At 42.4% G+C, this 18,120-nt stretch overlaps 1 protein-coding gene across 10 annotated transcripts in view; it reads right to left on the bottom strand.

The window, feature by feature from the left end:
- The window catches only part of TMEM39B (transmembrane protein 39B), a 253,297-nt gene that overhangs the window by 167,814 nt on the left and 67,363 nt on the right, over nucleotides 1-18,120 (bottom strand). For 4 of the 10 annotated variants that reach the window (XM_085648447.1, XM_085648442.1, XM_085648448.1 and 1 more), the window contains one exon: nucleotides 14,603-14,689. The exons of the other annotated variants lie outside the window; for them this stretch is intronic. The gene's annotated coding sequence lies outside the window, so the exon portion shown is untranslated. The remainder of the gene's footprint in view (nucleotides 1-14,602; nucleotides 14,690-18,120) is intronic. 10 annotated transcript variants of the gene reach the window in all.

Here is an 18,120-nt window from a genome sequence, read left to right on the forward strand (position 1 = left end):
TTGTGTTGTGCAAAGAGTATGAATTAACAGTAATCCCACTTTCACGAGATTTAAAACTGGCATATTGAACCTATTTATCTTCACAGTAAGTTAAAACGTTTCTGTATAATCTAAATGCCAAATCTTGCCACTAGGCTTCCTTCCAGTCTGTTAGTGCTACAGCTACTCTGCCCCAGATTGAAATTAGAGAAGGAAAGCACCAGGAGTTAACTACTGTCCTGTTGCTTTTTGAATATGGTCATGCTAGAATGCTTCTGACAGGCACATCATGAATAGTTAGGAGTTTAAATACAATCCCATCTGGATAGTGTTGTCAGCTGGTACACGTAGGAAGAAGACGAGATTTCAAATCTAACATCATTTTCCTTTGGCAGCAAACATACTACTAAAACTTGGACATTCATGGTTTACAGGGTGAAATCCTTCCAGTGCATATTCCTCAGGGCATGATGCTACTCTTAAGTGCCTGTTCCCATTTGGATTTGTTATTTCTATCTGCTACAGTGCCTTAAAGCGGTCTGAAGCATCCGAAAGGCAGCACGTTTGCACTACATAAAAATACCTAAACTAACATTAACAAATATGCAGAAGGCTTTTTATCAAGAAATATTACATTTCCAATCCTACTGAAAAAAGCAAATGGATTTTCAAACACAAGAAAAGATGATTAACACTGTAGCTCTTAGAAGCCAAGTTCAACCAGATCCAAACATCACTACAATATGCTTGGCTTTGCAACTTGTTCCTCATCTTAATATGCTATGATGAAGGCACTTTGATATTACGCAGATCAGAAGCACTCAATGCAGTCACTGCCTCAACTCAACCTGGAGGACACAATCAGAACTCCATGTAGAAACATCATTTGAGTGGATCAAATGGATTTATAGGTCCTTAACACTCACATTGTTTGATCTTGCATCAGGCTATTAATTTACTGATACTTTTTAGAAAAGCTACCCTGCTAGTTGTAATACCATCAGTTTAACATCAAACTGAAGCAAGGATGCTTACTAGTCTAACGTATACATACATCGCTGTCCTTTTGTAGCTCACTCCAAACAAAATAAAATGAAATAAAAAAAACACGTAATTAGCTTATAATTTTAAATTGCTATTTCATCAAAGCAGCATGCTGGAGATGAGGACGTTATGAAGGCCTATACTTTCAAGTACAGAATAACCTGGTTAGTCAACATAAGCTGTGCAGTGAATTTGCCCCACCAGGAGCAGGTTTAACTGGCCAGTCCACCAAAGCTGATAAAACATGCCCTCGCACAACATTTAGTTACATCATACCAAAGTGAGCAAAGCCACACTAACTTAGATAAAGAATAGGTCATAGGAAGCCTTTATTATCTTAGGTTCTATTTGCAATCACCGCAGGCAACAGATGTTTATCTAGTTGGATTATGACATACCTTCCAAGGTCAAACCTGATTACTTTTTCTCTGAGGCTATTCACTCTAGTCAAGCCCGAAATTTCTAGCTATATGGCCAAGATACAGAAATAGTGAGATCATGGTGTTTTCACCATATAACACACTGCAACAGAATATTCAGTTTAATATTAAATTGGCACACATGTTTTCTAGGACACAATTTGCATCCGCTTTGCAAATCACAAGTAAAAAACAAAACAAAAAAAAACAAAAAAGACATCATTTAAGTAACTAATGCAAAATTATGCCATTCATTCAGAGACAGGATAAATAGTTGGAAAAATAAACAAATTGCCAAACCGAGTACTTTTAAAAACTTATGTCGGGATCCACCCACAGTTTTACCGGAACCATAATGGGCTGTAGAGAGTGCAAAATGTGATGGAAATCGCAAAAAGGAAACCGACAAAAATGTATTTCTAAAGCACTGGAAAGACAGGACTGTAAATCACTTTTCAGAGACCTCAAACCGCCATCCTGTCATGCAGGATGATATCAGGCAATGAGAAACAAGCAGCATGGAAAATTGGAAAATTACTGAAACTTTATACTAACCACACCAACTGAGAATACCCATTGATTAACCATAACAAAATAAGTAAATAATTAGTCCTATGTAGATGTGGTTTTGTTAGATGACTGAACATATCCCATTACCAATCACACACAAAAGTATGAAAAACACGGAGTACAGATTTGCTGCTACTTTCGCTAAATTATTTGGTTTCCTTAACTGCTATTATCAAGTGAAATCCAATGTTGTACAGAATATAAGGCTGCAACACTTCACACTGTCCCAACATGCTCCCTATGCCCTTTGTACTATACAAAAGATAATTCCATTTGCCCTAAAAAGGATAAGCCGGACAAAAAGCAGTTCGGGAGAGAAATTGAGGGAGATTATTTAACGCACCTAGAAGCAAGTGGTATAATTTGATACAGACTTACATTTTGACCCTTAGCGCTTTGAGGGAAACAGCTTGGGACGATCTTATGCAAGTGAGCAAAAATAGTTCTGCCTTTTGGAATCTCATTACCCATTCCTGTTTTGCACAAGATAACGCCCCTACTTTATGTCACCATATTACCACTAGCCAATAGGTGTGGGAAGCTGGCTCTGTATATACTATACCAAATGAGGTAGTGTGCAGAGTCCAGTTGAACCCCAAAGGTAGGCAGAGGTAAAAGTAGAAAGCACCTCTCTATTTGTGGTAGTGTGGGTGAGCAGTAAGGCTTTATCAGAGGGTAGTGTTAAGCATTTGTTGTACACACTCAGCAAATGATGTCACACACTCAAAGACTGAACTCAGACCAATTTGATTTGTATAAAAATATTATTTAGTTGTATTCATTTTCTAGAACCAAGCAAGCCTGGCACCAGCAAGGGTAAATGGTACTTTTCAAGGCGGTTGAACAATACAAGCAAGCTGAATGAAAATGTCTTTGTTACAGGTTTGAATAGCTTTTAAATACAGTGGAAATTACTGTTAGATTACTTTTGAGTACTTTACAGATTACTTTATGGATTACTTTTTCTACTCAGAGAAAGGGTAAGTAAAGCAGTTTTTAGTTATTTGCAGTTTTTCAATTTCTCATACAAAACCAACTCCACACTTTGAACAATTTTCCAGAAAAGCAGTCAATGGAATCCTATGGAAAGGAAATTGAGTTATCGGTTTACATGCAAGTAGTTATTTGTGAGAGTTGGTATTCTGGGGTTAGAACCAGGCTTCCCCCAGGGTCAAAGATGCACTCTTCAAACATGCTCAGCGGCACGAGGGTAGCTGGGTGCAGAGTGCTGAGGCCCAATGTTATCCAATGGGGGATATCGGGGGCCTCTACTTGGTGGCTGCTCATGAGCAGGCCACAAGGTTGTGGGAGCAAAGCTCCTGGTGTTAGAAACAGGGCAAAGGGGGATCCAAGTTAGCACCCAAAGTACACCCGCAGTGGCGGCTGGGTGCATGGTGCTGTTTTGGCGTTGGGTGCCCTGTTGATTTCAATGGGGATTCTCCGGTTGCAACAAAGACTGCAGGCACGGGGACGAAGATCTTCTGGAGGTGACCACCGATTAGAGAGGCAAGTTGGGATGCCTGGGGATGCTGGGACACAGTTGGTTGGGCCACCCAAGACCGTGGGACGTCGGGTGCAGGGGTGTCTTTAGGCGTCGGGTTTTCCTACCAGTTCTGGTCACGATCGTGGTGATCCTTCAGAAAGAGGCTGCAAGCTTTGCTTGGAGATTCGAGGCAGGTCAGAGACCACAAGATCTTAGATCAGGATCGCCGGGGAGACCCCTCGTGGAATTGGGCCACTCTAACTCGGGCGTAGGGTGCAGAGTGGTGCAGACTCGCGGATTTGGCCGGCGCTAGAGTCTGTGGGTGTGCAAATCCAGTGCTCACGGGAGACAAAGTCTTTGGTTTGGAAGGCAGGGTAGGTCCTTCGGGTTCTTGAGGCAGCAGGACACACCGGGATTTGGCTGGAGCAGGTTCGAGATGGGGACAGGCCGGTAGGGCTGGGGCAAAGTCTGTGGGCATCCTCCTTTTCTTAGTTTCAGCACTGCTCTTCGGTCCTTCTCTTCTTGGTCGGTTCTTGTCTGAGGAGGCAAGGTTCAGGGGTGCCCCTAAATACTAGATTTAGGGGCGTTACAGGTAGATAATGGTTGGGACCAATGGGTCCCTTCCTTGGGGTGGGTACAACCCCTATTATGCCACACTCCAGTGGGAGGGGGGGCATATGTCACACTCTGGATTGCTGGGTCCCCCCCATCTACAATCTACAAGATGGCGGGGACCGAGAGTTGTGCTTCATCTCACCTCCCCCACCCGAGGGGTGCGGTTGGCAAAGGTGGGCACTCCTCCCTTGGTTTTCCAGCCGATTCTCTCACCCAAAGTGGGGGTCAGAACCAGTGGGGGCCAGTTGCTGGAAGCAGCAAAGGCCTGGGGAAGCTCACAAAGGCGGCAAGCCTTTGAAGATTCCCCTTCGTGGACCCTGCACATCCTAGGCACCTCGTCCCAGGATGTGGATTGTGTCAGACCCCTGAGAGCGGCAGGCTCTTGACCCAGAGGTCCAGAAACATGTCAGGCGGTGTCAGCTGGCGAGCAGCCACTCAGCCTGGGCACTCGTGTTAGGTAGTTTTTCATGGGGCATCCTTAAGATGCACATTAAATCCCACACTGGCATCAGTGTGGGATTAATGTGATTAGAAGCTTGATACCAAACTTCCCAGGTTTCAGTAAAGCCATTTTGGAACTGTGGAGTTTGTAATGACAAACTCCCAGCACCATATACTCTTACTGGCATTACAGCACTTACAATGTCTAAGAATTGGCTTAGACACTGTAGGGCTCATGCACCTGTACCCTCACCACCGGTATAGTGCACCAAGCTAGAGTGGCTGGCCTATGCCAGGGCAGTGGGTTGTAGGCATGGCACACAGGGATGTGTGCCATGTCGACTCTTCACTTTGTTCTGCACCAAAACAGGCATCCTGCAAAGGCAGAATTTGTGAGTAAAGTTACAGGGCCTCCAAGGATGGCACAATAAGTGCTGCAGCCCTTAGAAGCCTTCTCTGGCCCCAGTGCCCTTGGTACCTGTGGGTCTGACCTGTGCCCAAAGAGTGCCAATTGGGTTTTTACTGACCTGTGGCCAAAGAGTGCCAATTGGGTTTGGTTTTCAATGCAGTTTAGGGAAAGAACATAGGCCCTGGGTACACTCAGACAAAGTACATCAGCAGTTTAGCAAAAAGTGGGGGCAACCATGCAAAAAGAGGACACTTTCTCACACCCCTCCCACCCCAAACGAAAGATAATGTGTCTAAGTGGAAGAACCTGGAAAGTCCATCTGCATTGGCAGTCCCAGGTCTGTGTTCCACTATAAAGTCCATTCCCTATAGGGAGATAGACCACCTCAAAGGTTTAGGATTTTCACCTTTCATCTGCATTAGCCATTTGAGAGGTCTGTAGTCAGTTTAAACTAGGAAGTGAGTACCAAACAAGTATGGTCTCAGCTTCTTCAGGGACAAAACCACAGCAAAGGCCTCCCTCTCAATGGCATTCCAAAGCTGCTCCCTGGGTAGAAGCCTCCTGCTTAAAAAGCAACTGGTTGGTCTTGGCCTTCATCACTGTTCAGGGATACGACTGCCTCTATCCCTAGCTCAGAGGCATCAGTCGCCACTATGAACTGTGTGGTATATTCTGGGGCTTTGAGAATTGGTGCGGAGGACATTGCCTCTTTCAGGGTGTCAAAAGCCTTTTGAGAGCTAATTGTCCAGTTTACCTTTTTGGGCATCTTCTTGGAGAAGAGTTCTGTGGTACTAATTAAAAGGGACTGACCTGTGGCCAAAGAGTGCCAATTGGGTTTTGTTTTCAATGCAGTTTAGGGAAAGAACATAGGCCCTAGGTACCTGTTTGGCAGGAATCCAGGGAACACTCAATCAAATTACATCAGCAGTTTAGCAAAACGTGGGAGCAACTATGCAAAAAGAGGACATTTTCTTACAATGGGTTACTCACTTTGAGGGTGTATATAATTGTTCACTCGCCTCTATGCCCTCAGAGTCAGGGATTTCAACTATGAAGATGCAGAACCTTGAGTTTACTCTAGATGAGATAAACCAGGGTATTTAGGGTCTTACTAGACACAAGGCCCCGGGTCCTGATGGTATTCCTCCAGACTTGTTTATTAGCGATGTGGAATTTTGGTGTTCCGCATCAACTCTGATTTTAAATGCGGTCAGAGAAGCCCGCCCCATTCTCTTGTTCCATGGCGGCTATGGTGCCCGTTTTAAAAAAGTGTGATAGACAGCCCGCAGCGTTACAGTTCTATATCGCTTATTGATTCCGTTGCAAAGGTCCTGGGGTGGGCGTTATTGACTAGACTATCATGCTGGACAAAGGAGAACAACATTATTTCAGATTCACAATATGGCTTTAAGCCTATATGGTTAACAAATATATTGTTGCCTGTTCCAAGTCAGTCCATCTCACCTTTATGGATCTTACTTAGGCTTTTGACTGACTTAATCACAACAGATGTGGTGAATTCTTTTGGGAATGGGGGTGGACCCGAATATAGTTTACTTCTTACGGGACCTCAGTTAGCTATACAAATGACTCATTGTGAAACAGTTAGTACATGCAGAGTGGGGTATGTCAAGGGTGCATACTTGCCCCTTTTTTTATTTCCCCTTCATACAAATAGGCTTGAACAGATGTAAGTAGCTTCCAAGGTAGATTGCCCCTATATCAGCCCTCAACCACTCCTGGTACTTTTATAAGTGGATGGCACGGTATTGATGGCCAGGACTGCTAAGGGTTAGAAAAGCCTTGTGAATTCCTTTGATAAGTTTATGAATAAGTTGCACCTGTCCGTTAATTTTGCTAAATCTTTTATCATGGATGTGGGTCCTAACTCGACAAGAGCTTAATCATTCAGTATGAGTAAGCATGCTCTTGCAAAAGTAAAGGCTTTCCCTTATTTGAGGGTATTGTTCAGCTCCAACATGAGATGGAAACCCTTACTTACAGCAAAGAAAGAGGAGCTTAGCAGGACCAATGCAGCTGTATTTAGGTACGCAACATGATTGGGAAGTAGACCGCTTAAGGCACCGGTTAAAATTTACCACTTTAAGTGCATCTCTGAGGTGTCCTAAGAGAGTAATATCTGGGGTTATGTGGCTAAAACATGAACCACAAATAGCAGACAATAAATTTCTGAGATTCCTTTTGTGTGTTCCCCAAAGTACATCAATCTACTGTGTGCAGTTGGAGTTGCGATTAAAGCATCTTAGTGATCTCATAGCCCTTCGTCCTTTGTTAGGATGGATGGATCAGGGTATGGACCAAGAAGGAACTTCGCATGAATCGATTAAAACTAAGGGATTGCTTGTTACTTGATTATGCTTAAAAAAATCCCATGGCTTAGGTATATCAGGGACTCATTCAAGAGGATGGGTATGGTGGAGTTATTTTGTAGCCCAGAGGGTATACTCAAAATGGACTACAAATAGGGGAAGGGTCACTTCCTAGAACTGAACATATTGGTAAGGGAGGAGTCTGAACTGTTGAAACTCTGCCCGAAAGTACATTGCTGTTGGACCTGGCATACTTGCCATCGTTTCCAATGTCTTTTTGCCTTCTGACCTGGTTTGCGGACTTCATTTATGCTGGCTTCAGGATTTTGGGCCCTTAACCACCTCTAACCAGTGCTACAGTGCATATGCTCTGTACTCAAAACATGGTAACATTGGCTTATCCACAATTTGCATTTTTAGTTTATTTAGAAGTCCCTAGAAAAATTGCAACATTTGTGCCTAGGGTCTGTAAATTAAATGTTACTATGGCACTTCAGCACTGATTGTGCCACCCACTTCAGAAGTCCTTTAAACATGCCTTAGAACTGCCACTGCAGAGCCTGTGAGTGCAGTTTTAAACAGCCATTTCGACCTGCCAAGTTAACCTACTTGCCAGGCCCCCAACCATTCCTTTCATTACATGCAAGTCACCCCTAAGGTAGGCCCTAAGCATCCCTATGGGGAGGGTGCAGTGTATTTAAAAAGTAGGACATGTAGGTTTGAGTTTTACATGTCCTGGTAGTGAAAAACTGATAAATGAGTTTCTCACTACTGCAAGGCCCATCTCTCCCATAGGTTAACATTGGAATTGCAGTGAAACATTTTTTAAGTGTAATTTCCAACTAGGAAAAGATAAGATTTGGAGTTTGGCATTTCTGGACTCACAATTTAAAATCTCAACTTATGGTATAGTCGGATTTTAAATTGCAAGTCTGAAAATGCCAGTGATCTGGGCTTAAATCCATCATTTATTTGCTCACCTTGCCATTCCAGTTTGGGCTCAGCCACAGGCAAATCAGTCTTCACCCTTTTTCCGATGGGAACAGTCCAACCTGAACTGCCAGGCCAGGTCCTCCCTAGAATGGAAATAAGCATCCTAGGACCAGTTTCAGGGTATCACCTCCTCATCAGCCAGGCTAGCTTGATCCAATGGCATAGTGAGCACGGGACTTACACCTGGGCATACCCTTACCACTTGGGGTGACTAAAGGAACACAAAAAGATGGACGTAATCCTGAGCATTGTCAAACATTAATCCCAGTACAGAGATCTGAGCCTAAATCCATCATTTTTAAGAAGTTGAAATTTTCTTACTTTAATCATTCTGTGCCTCTGCCCATCTCTGAATACATGTATGGGTTGGGTGACAGCTGGACTTTGTGCATTCCCTCCAGACAGTCACACAAAGGGAGCTGGGGTGTTACCTTGGTATCCTGATGGCCTATCACCAGGCTGATGGGCCTTCCTGAGGTAGATTGGGAAGGAGGAGCTGACCCACATGATTAGGGCTGTGCCTGTCCCCACACAAAAAGCTGCCTACACCCCCCAGCCCCCATAGTGAGTGTGGAGCCAGGGCAGAAAAGACAGGGACCTTGTGATTTTCAAAGGTCTCTTTGAAGTCTCCCCCACTTCAAAGGCACATTTGGGTAGAAGTACTGGACCCCTGACACCAACAAATCAGAAGCTTGCTGGAACCAAGGACATTCTGCCTGGAAGAAGATCTGCTGTGCTGCTGTAGCGACTGCCACTCTGCTGTTTTGCTGTGTTGGCTGATGACTGCTATGCTGCAGGAGGGACTGCCATTTTTCTACATGATCTGCTGTGTTGGCCTGCTGCCTGATTGATTCCTGCCTGGGAGTGAGAAGGAATGGACCTGCTCTCTACATCCTTGAAACCAAGTTTCTTTAATGGCTTGCTGGCTTGCCCCATTCTTGAAGTCTCAGGGCCATCAAAGACATTCTTCAACTCTGCTTCAGATGCTGTTCTCTGCAATCTGCGAGTCCTTCCTTGCCGGAGGTGCCAAATCCAGTCCTGGGCCTCAGACGTGGGTTCTGCAGCTGTTTTTGCTTCAAAAATCGATGCAGTGACGACTTTGCACTTATCAAAGCCAAACACAGTGCCCTTGCGCCGCCAACGCAGTACCGAGCCAAGGACATCCCTGCATGGCTCAACAACGACGTAGGTCCAGCCCGCGAGGTTCAACGCCATAGCCTTGACATATACGAAGCACCTGCATTGTGAAGGAGTTAGACACAGAAGCCTTCATCGACTGTGCGGATCGGCGTTGAGGCTACGCCCCCATCCCCGGAATTGACGGCATGACTCCTCGCATCAAGTCTTCGACATCAATGCTTGGTACAACCAAGGTATTTTGTCATCGGAACCTGTCTGAATCCTGAAGTTGGCCTGCCCTCCATCATGATCAGCGTGAACTTTGGATTTACCCCAGTCTAGCGTGACCCCAAGTAACCTTTCAGGACTATTAACTTCTAAGCAATATTTTGGGATTTAATCTTTGATTATTTATATCTTTACTTCTACTTATTGGATTTTTGTTGTTTTGGTCATGTTTTACTCAGATGCACATTCTCAATCTTTCTTATATGGTGTGGTGTGGATTATTTTTGTCTAGTGTTTTCACAGTTTTACTGCAATCAGTGTTAGACAAATACTTTACACATGGTCTCCTAACTGAAGCCTGCCGGCCCAGTGCCAAGCTGCCAGAGGGTCAGCAGAGGTTAATTTAGGATGTGTATCCGACTTACCCTGACAAGAGTGGTGGTCCCTACTTGGACTGGGTGCATACCTATGCCAACTAGAGACTTCAATTCCTAACAGTTATGCTAACTACTACCTATGGTATGCAGCCCTATTACCACTGGTAAAAAAATAACAGAGAAAGGAGGTTTGCTCATCGGGTACAGATTTAGTGTATTACATCTGTCTTTAGCCCATCCAAGAGGCTGCCAGGACTTTAAATCCCTACTGCTGCGACAACAGGTCCCCGCAGGTCAAAATACACTTTATTATGTTTTGTTAATTTTATACTGTGCACAGGAAAACTTTTATTGTTCCTTTACTCGAAGATAGAGGCTTTTTACAAATTCACCTTTCTGTTTCTACAGATGTTACCTGATGAGCTTGTTCTTTTTAATGTATGGTTTTTAAGAGCTGTAGTTACCTTCAGCAGTGTAAATGAAAATTAATTATGCAGCTAAATGTTTATTCTTTTATGGACGTACTGTTTTTATGATATTGCCTTTATGGTCTAGATGTATGCTTTTATGATTTTAAATATAACTGAATAAAGATATATATTGATTGACTGATTGGCCTTTAGTCAATTGTGGCCCTCTTGGAGTTGAACTTGTAATGTCTGAACACTTGCAAAATGATCACAGTTTGCTAAAACACAAGGGCATAAGTAATTTCCTGAAACTGGTACACACAAAGTAGCAGGACTGTGCCACAGGAAAGGCAACGCTAGACTAGCTTGTGTGCACAGTGACAAGATGACAGTGTCTACTATGATGGAGGCATTGGAGAATAGAATGACACCCTGCCACCATTTACTTTAAATTAAACATTAGTTCTAGAGGTCTGCTTGATGTGGACAGCAAGGGGAAATAAGAAGTGAACGTTAACAAAGGACTTCAATTGAAGACTTTTCTGGGCATGGTCATACATGGGCACCAAACGTTTATAGTGCTCCTGCTCCAGTGAAGACCACTAGAGACACTTTGTGCTAGTGGACATGTTTTCAGTAGTCCTAAAAAGTGGGCCTCCGTCCTAATAAGGTTTTATTAATTTAAGTTTCAATGCCAACAACTGTCAAGAAGCAACACCAACATAAGAAAGGAACTTGACCAATGGGCCTAAGTGGCTACCAGGTTTTAATTTGAGGTAAATGTAGGCGATTGTAAGATCAGCTGGTTTCTTTTATGCTTCCTCTTCCCCTCTCTAGCTTGCGTAACTATTCTTGAGTATATTATATTCCTTATTTACAGCCCAAGGAAGATGCCTAGACATGCAGAGTCAAACAAGTCAAGCTGAATAAGAGCAGACATTCTCTCAGGCCCAGAGGTGTAATCAACGATTGGGGATTCCCCACAGGCAAAGCCTACTCTTTTTATTCTTTCTCCTTTATTCACATCAATTTCAAGCGCTTCTCAAATTCTTTTTTGTAACCCTGTAGTATCCACTTCGTCTGTTCTACGTTTTAATGTCAATTGTTTTTTTTTTACCAATTATTGTATCACTTTGTAAGCAAATCCCCATGTAGCTGAACAAAAAACTAGAAATATTCAAGACTTAGTAAGTTAGATGAAGACATTCAATTGGGCACTTCTGGTTAATGATGATGAAATCCACTGCTACTTTCCAACATTAACAATATTTCTACGTTCAGTTAATTCAGATTTAAAAAGGGGCGGTGGAAACACTGCAACAACATGAGAATATCATCAATCAGGGAGTCAATTCCAAATTGAGGGGTATACTCTGAAAGATTCTCAGCTCCAAGGGAAGCTTGTCTATCAGACCCCCACTGGACAAGTGCCTCTCATGCTTCTCTGTGACAAGTAAGGCATATCTAGTTTTAGAATGTTGAGTCAGGCAACCCTGCCAGGGAATGCTATACTCTGTGTGGTTATTTGTAGATGCATGGACCCTCACCCAGGCCTCTAAAGGAAGTAGACCCACACAAACTGAAGTTTTATAATGATACGTAATTTATTATGTACGATCAGCATATAAACCTTGTGAATCAGAATGATGGAAATTTATTATTGCCATCTCAGTAGCCATAACATAAAATAAGATGAACATTAGAAAAGCCCAAAGCATTTTAGATTGAACATTCCTACTATCAGCAATAAATAGACTAAACGCTAACTCGTATCTAAATTATGAGCCTCATAGTTCTAGTATCGGCTGAATGATCTGTATTTTTCTTAACTCCCTTACTATCCTCAGATACCTTGAAGGAAAGATCTTATGCCTGCAGTCGGATATCTGCTCTCTAACATTTTCCCACAGCAACCAGCCTTTGCATTTCACCCTCCCAAAATCTAAGGTCACTTTATACATCTCTCCTCAATGATTCTCTATGGAGAGGGAAGGTGGAGTTGCTGTGCAGTCTTATTATATCTGAATCCCTGTGTGAACAATGCCTCAGTTAGAGAGAGATTCTAAAGGCAAGCAATTATATCAAAACATGCTTACTTCCACATTAGCTCTGTGCCCGGCTGGGACAGCAGAATGGAACTTTCCTCTTCACTGCATTTCAGTTTTTTTTGTCAGCATGACTAATGTTAACCTGCTTATAAAAAGAGATGCCGAGCTCAAACACTATATTAGCTGTTATCACCTTTCAAAGCTTTGTGTTCTTTTTAGGGCCCAAGCCTTTTGCATGCACAGTCTAAAGAATGGGGTTCATGTTTGCCATTTAATTAAGCCTGGTTGGTAACAAGTAGGTGTCATCGAAAAAACCATACCAAGATACATCAGGGGAGAAAGACCGAATAAGCCGAGATACAATAGCTGCTTTAGGAGAAGCTTCAACAGTAAAGTCTAAAGGCTTGTACAAGAAAAGGAGGAAATGTGGAAGGAATCTGTTAATCCGTAAAGCATTCTAAATTGTTATAGCAAAGGAGGAGAATGCTTGAGGAATGCTGTACGATTACTAGTAATGTCTGAGAAAGTTATGACAGAATTAAGGGCATTACCCAGCTTTCGGAAAAACACCAGTAAATGTAAAGCACTAACAATGTGGGAGAGAAATAATGTTTGAAACCAGTTATGAAGTCTTCATGAGAATTAAAAGTTTCACCTTTTGTAGGAGGTGGAACTCATAGTATGCAGATTTGGTAAGGTTACTTATGCAGGTGTGGACTGTCAAACCGGTATCTAAACTGAAGATCAACAATTGGGTGCAGCAGACAGTTGAGAGAGCTAGAATAGTCTAGGTTTGCCATAAGTGTGTCTAAACGTTAAGGGGTGCTAACTAGGTTCAACTGGCTGTGCCTGCAACCAAGTCAAATAGATGAACTTGGTGCAAGAAGGGACACCTGTACGAGATAGATTCCAGTTTTTCATATGCTAATGAGTAATGTAGTAATTGGTAGTGTTTCTTCGTGTTGCTGGGCAACGTTGATTTGCTGGTTACAAAGATAGCGCATGCGCAGAACAAAGACTCCAACGTGGTAACGTACTGACGTGCCCTGGAGTAGTGTTGTGTGTGCAGAAGAAGTGAGCTAGAGACGGCAGAGAATGGCACCCGCAAGAAAATTCTGAAGAACGAGAGGTGCGTTGTTAGATGTTTAAAAGATGCTTCGCGCAAAGCAGATTTAACATGAAACGGTGGGGAAATAATGCAGAAAATAAAGTTTTAAGATCGCGCTTGTGGCCGATTATGCAGTATGAAGCTAATGTCACAGGAATCAGGCTGATTTTAAGCGCTTACTTCGCCCTAGCCTCGTCGCCAGTAAAATGTAGTAAATAATCAGGATACAGAAGTTGTCTTGAGAGGATGATTTATTGGTTACATGGATGAGGAGCTAGCCCAAGAGCAGCCAGCTCCAACAGACTCCCAACTCAAGAATCAATTCAAACATTCTACAGTAACTAAGCAGAACATTGTCTACTTAAAGAGGACATGTCAATTAAGAGTACATATTAGTAATAGTCTAAAACAAAGAAACACTACCAATTACTACAAGTTTGTTTTGGGTTTTCGGAAACATGTCAGTTTGTGTACGTGGACACTGGACCGCATTGGACTTCACAAGACTTTAAGGACACCTCCCCACCTATCCCATAATTAATGGATAAAGCTTTGCAACAACAAACGTGTTAGATGACATACTCCTACAATGTTACAAAATAAAATTAGGGCAATTTGCTCCTTTTATGTAAGAAAATTAAACTTTGAATAATTAACCTGTATTCATGGCAACCGTATGTCTCCATTAAATTACTCTGATAGAATCCACACACTATACAGTGTACAGATAGGTTTTGGTAAATGGAATGTGTTCCATTTTAAGCATTCGTATGATTGCCAACATGTATCTTTAAAAAATGAATAAATGCATTGTCATAAGAAAAGCAGAATCTATCTCATGCTAGAGTCCCTTCTTTCACCGTGATGAAATGTTATGCAATTTATTTTTACCAAGATTTCTACAGCTAAAGCAAAGGCTGAGTTCTACAGCTCTCTGGCACAGTTTCTATGAACATTTTGGTTAATGGCGAGATCACAACCTGAAGGATTTTAAATGCAAGTTAAGGAGAATAAAGAAAGGTTACATACTTCAAATTCCTGTAGTCCAACATGGAATCTTCACTGATTTCATTAACGTTGAATATTCTGCGCAGAGCACCTTTATAGTGTAATCTTCTGTTCCAAAACAAACACCAAACATTTAAATTTTAAAGACCATTAACTAAATTTCATTGAGTTAATTTGAAATGAAGTCAATTATAACCAGGAACTAAATTCACCTTCAGTAGTAGTTACAATCTTTTCAACTAACTCTGTAAAGGCAAAAAGAAAGAAAGGAAATGAAAAGGAATTTAACTTGATTGGTAGCAGCTCCTAACAGCTGAAGAGGAACAATGTTCCTTAACAATGATAGATTGTGGCATTTAAGCCTTCAGTTCATTCTGATGGGAAAGGAGAGTCATGTTCTTTAAATAAGTTCAATAACATTGCTTTCAACAGGGAGGACAGTTCTCACTACAATGAATGGCCCCTTAAGGGAACAAGCATTGGCATAGCCAATAGGTCTCGCCTTTGGGGCGTTATAAGTGTTATGTTATGTTAAAATAGTTTGATAATGCGCACAGCTACCCAAAAAGGGTTTCCCAGCGCAGAGCTGAAGGAACCAAGGAAGTGAAAGACTATTGATTGAACAACCAAGTTTTTAGTAGTTTACGGAAATTTGTATAAAGTCTTTCTCTACAAAATCAATATGGGGAGAGAATTCCATAAGAGTGGGCCAAGATAGGAAAAAGAGCGACCACCCATTCTTGTAAGCTTGACCCTAGGAACCACAATTTTTTCCTGAGACGTGCAACGCAACAGGCGGGAGGGCTGATAGGGTCAGACTAGGTTTTGCAGGTATTGAGGGGCAGTACCTGTCTTGATCTTGAACATATAGTTCAGAGCTTTAGAATTAGTCCGATTTTCCACTCTAAGCCAGTGAAGCTCTCTCAAGGCACTAGAAGTAGAGGACATTCTTGGGAGTTTGCAAAGCAGTCTTGCGGCGGAATTCTGCACCACCTGAAGCTTACGTAATACATCCCCATTTGCTCCCAAGTAAAGAATATTTCCGTAGTCCAGTCTAGATGTTACAAGTGCCTGGACAACGGTCTTTTGGGTAGCACTAGGGAGCATCCCGATGATTTTCTTCAACCATTTTAAGATGGTGAAGCAGGTGGCAGCAGTTTTTACCGCATGTTGCTTCATAGATAAATTGTTATCAATGATAAATCCCAGGTAAAGGACTTCAGAGGTGGGCACAGGTAAAGGACCCATTGTACTGGGCCAATGTTGGGGACCCCACCGGTCTTTATTTTTCCCTAGAATAAGGACCTCAGTTTTTTCACCATTGAGCTTGAGTGGTTTGATTTGCATCCAAGATGCAATATTACTCAAGCAAACTTTAAGAGTTGAGGGTCCTGGCAGCTTTTCTGCAGAAATGGAAAAAATTATTTGGGTGTCGTCAGCATACGAAAAAAGAGACAACCCAGCCTCTTCCGCGATCACTGCCAAAGGTTGTACACATACATTAAACAGAAGAGGGCTTAAAATTGACCCCTGAGGTACCCCATAAGGAGAAGAGTGGATTTTTGACACAGCCCTAGAAGAAAAGACTTGAAAAGTCCGCTTGGATAAGAAAGAAGACAACCAGCCAAGTGCTGTACCAGTAATACCAAGAGACTGCAAGGATTTAATTAACATGGTGTGAGAGACCGTGTCAAATGCAGCACTCAAGTCTAACAGTATGAGGGCCACAGCGTTACCTGTATCTAAATGTTGCCTTAACAGTTCAGTGACACCAAGAAGAGTCGTTTCAGTCAAGAAACACGCTCGGAAGCCAGACTGAAACGAATGCAGAAAATTAGAGGATTCGATAAACTCAGATAGTTGTAGGTTAACATGTTTTTCCAAGATTTTGGAAAAAATAGGGAGCAGGGAGATAGGCCTGAAATTGGATGACTGGGCAGGGTCGGCATTAGCCGTTTTCAAAAGTGGGAGGACCATGGCATGTTTCCAATCAGGCGGAACCATGGCCTCTTGCAGCGAAGTATTAATATTGAGAGGGGACCACGTTTCCAGTTTTGTGGACAATTCGGCAGACAAAATAGGCTCAGGCGAGGGGGCTGACTGAATAGGCGCCAATGGTCTAGTTTTATCTAGTGTTAGATATATTTGCTCCACTTTATTTATAAAAAAGCTAGCGAGAGTGTTACATTGTGATTCATCTAGAATAGGAGAAGTAGGCTGAGTACAAGAGCCAGCTAACTTTTTGACCATAGAAAACAAAGTACGTGAACAGTTCTTTGCATTGGAAATACTGGAGGAAACATATTCCGCTCGAGCCAATTTACATAGAATTTGGTATTTTTTTAAGGAGATTTTGTATATAATTTTAGATTCTGAGGAATAGTTTTTCCTCCAGCATCTTTCCAATGCTTTACATTTACTTTATTTGGTTTTTAGTTGTTCCGTAAACCACGGAGCGGGGGGGGACGATGGTTATGCAGTTTAACAGAAGTTGGAAGGCAGTCATCAGTTGCATTAGACATCCAACTGTAAATAGTTTCCAAAGAAGACATTGATATCGAATCTATAATAGGAGCACTATTGGACAGGGCTTGATTAAATGCTTCCATATCCAATTTCCCCAGTTCCGTGATTGTGATCCAGATACCGATGTAAACAACTTCCCTTGGGCAGTAAAATAGAATTTGACCGCAAAGTGATTTGACCAACACAAAGGAAAGGCAGGAGGACATTGAATGCGAGATAAATTAGAAAAGATGGGATCTAATAGGTGGCCTGCCATATGAGTCGAGCGGCTATTGCAAAGTGGTAAGTTCATAGCAGCCAGATCCGATATCAATGCCCCGCTAGTTGTGCACTCAGTATTGTCAAGATGGAGATTTAAATAACCTAAAATGGTGAAATTAGCCATTTTAAGTAGATCGGGGGCAATCAAGTCTGGGAATGATGATACCCAAGGACCGGACGGTCCTGGGGGCCGATAAACCAGCATACTGGAGAAAGTAAACTGAGAAGTCAAGGTAAGTTTAAATAAAGCTGCTTCGCAACCAGTAAGAGGCAGGTCCTCAAATTTGCACGAGTAGCATTTTTTAAAGATTAATGCAATGCCTCCTCCTACCCTTAGATTTCTATCTTTTCTAACTAGGGTATAGTTGGCAGGTAAAGCCGTGGCCACGTCTGGTCCTGAACTTGTATGCAACAATGTTTCAGTTAGAAATATTGCGTCTGGTTGTTCACTGATTAATAGGTTGAAGATATCCTCATGTTTAGGGAGGGATCTCAGTTAATATTCTAGAAGTTAAACACTTTGTTAGAGGGGAGAGAGTGATTTTGTTGGGCAAAAACACGGTCTATAATTCTACCATTTGCTTCACTGGAGGGTAGTGTACGAAAGATAAAATCACAACGATAACAAATCACGTCATCTGTGGGGTTAAATAAGCTACAGTCAGGGTGAGGCTTACAGCGTAAATTCGGCAATTGTTCAGATGAATATTTGATAAGCTGTGGCGGGGGAGCCAAAATTTGAGCAGTTTGTG

Source organism: Triturus cristatus, chromosome 3_2 (genome assembly GCF_964204655.1).
Source record: "Triturus cristatus chromosome 3_2, aTriCri1.1, whole genome shotgun sequence".
Classification (NCBI taxonomy): domain Eukaryota; kingdom Metazoa; phylum Chordata; class Amphibia; order Caudata; family Salamandridae; genus Triturus; species Triturus cristatus.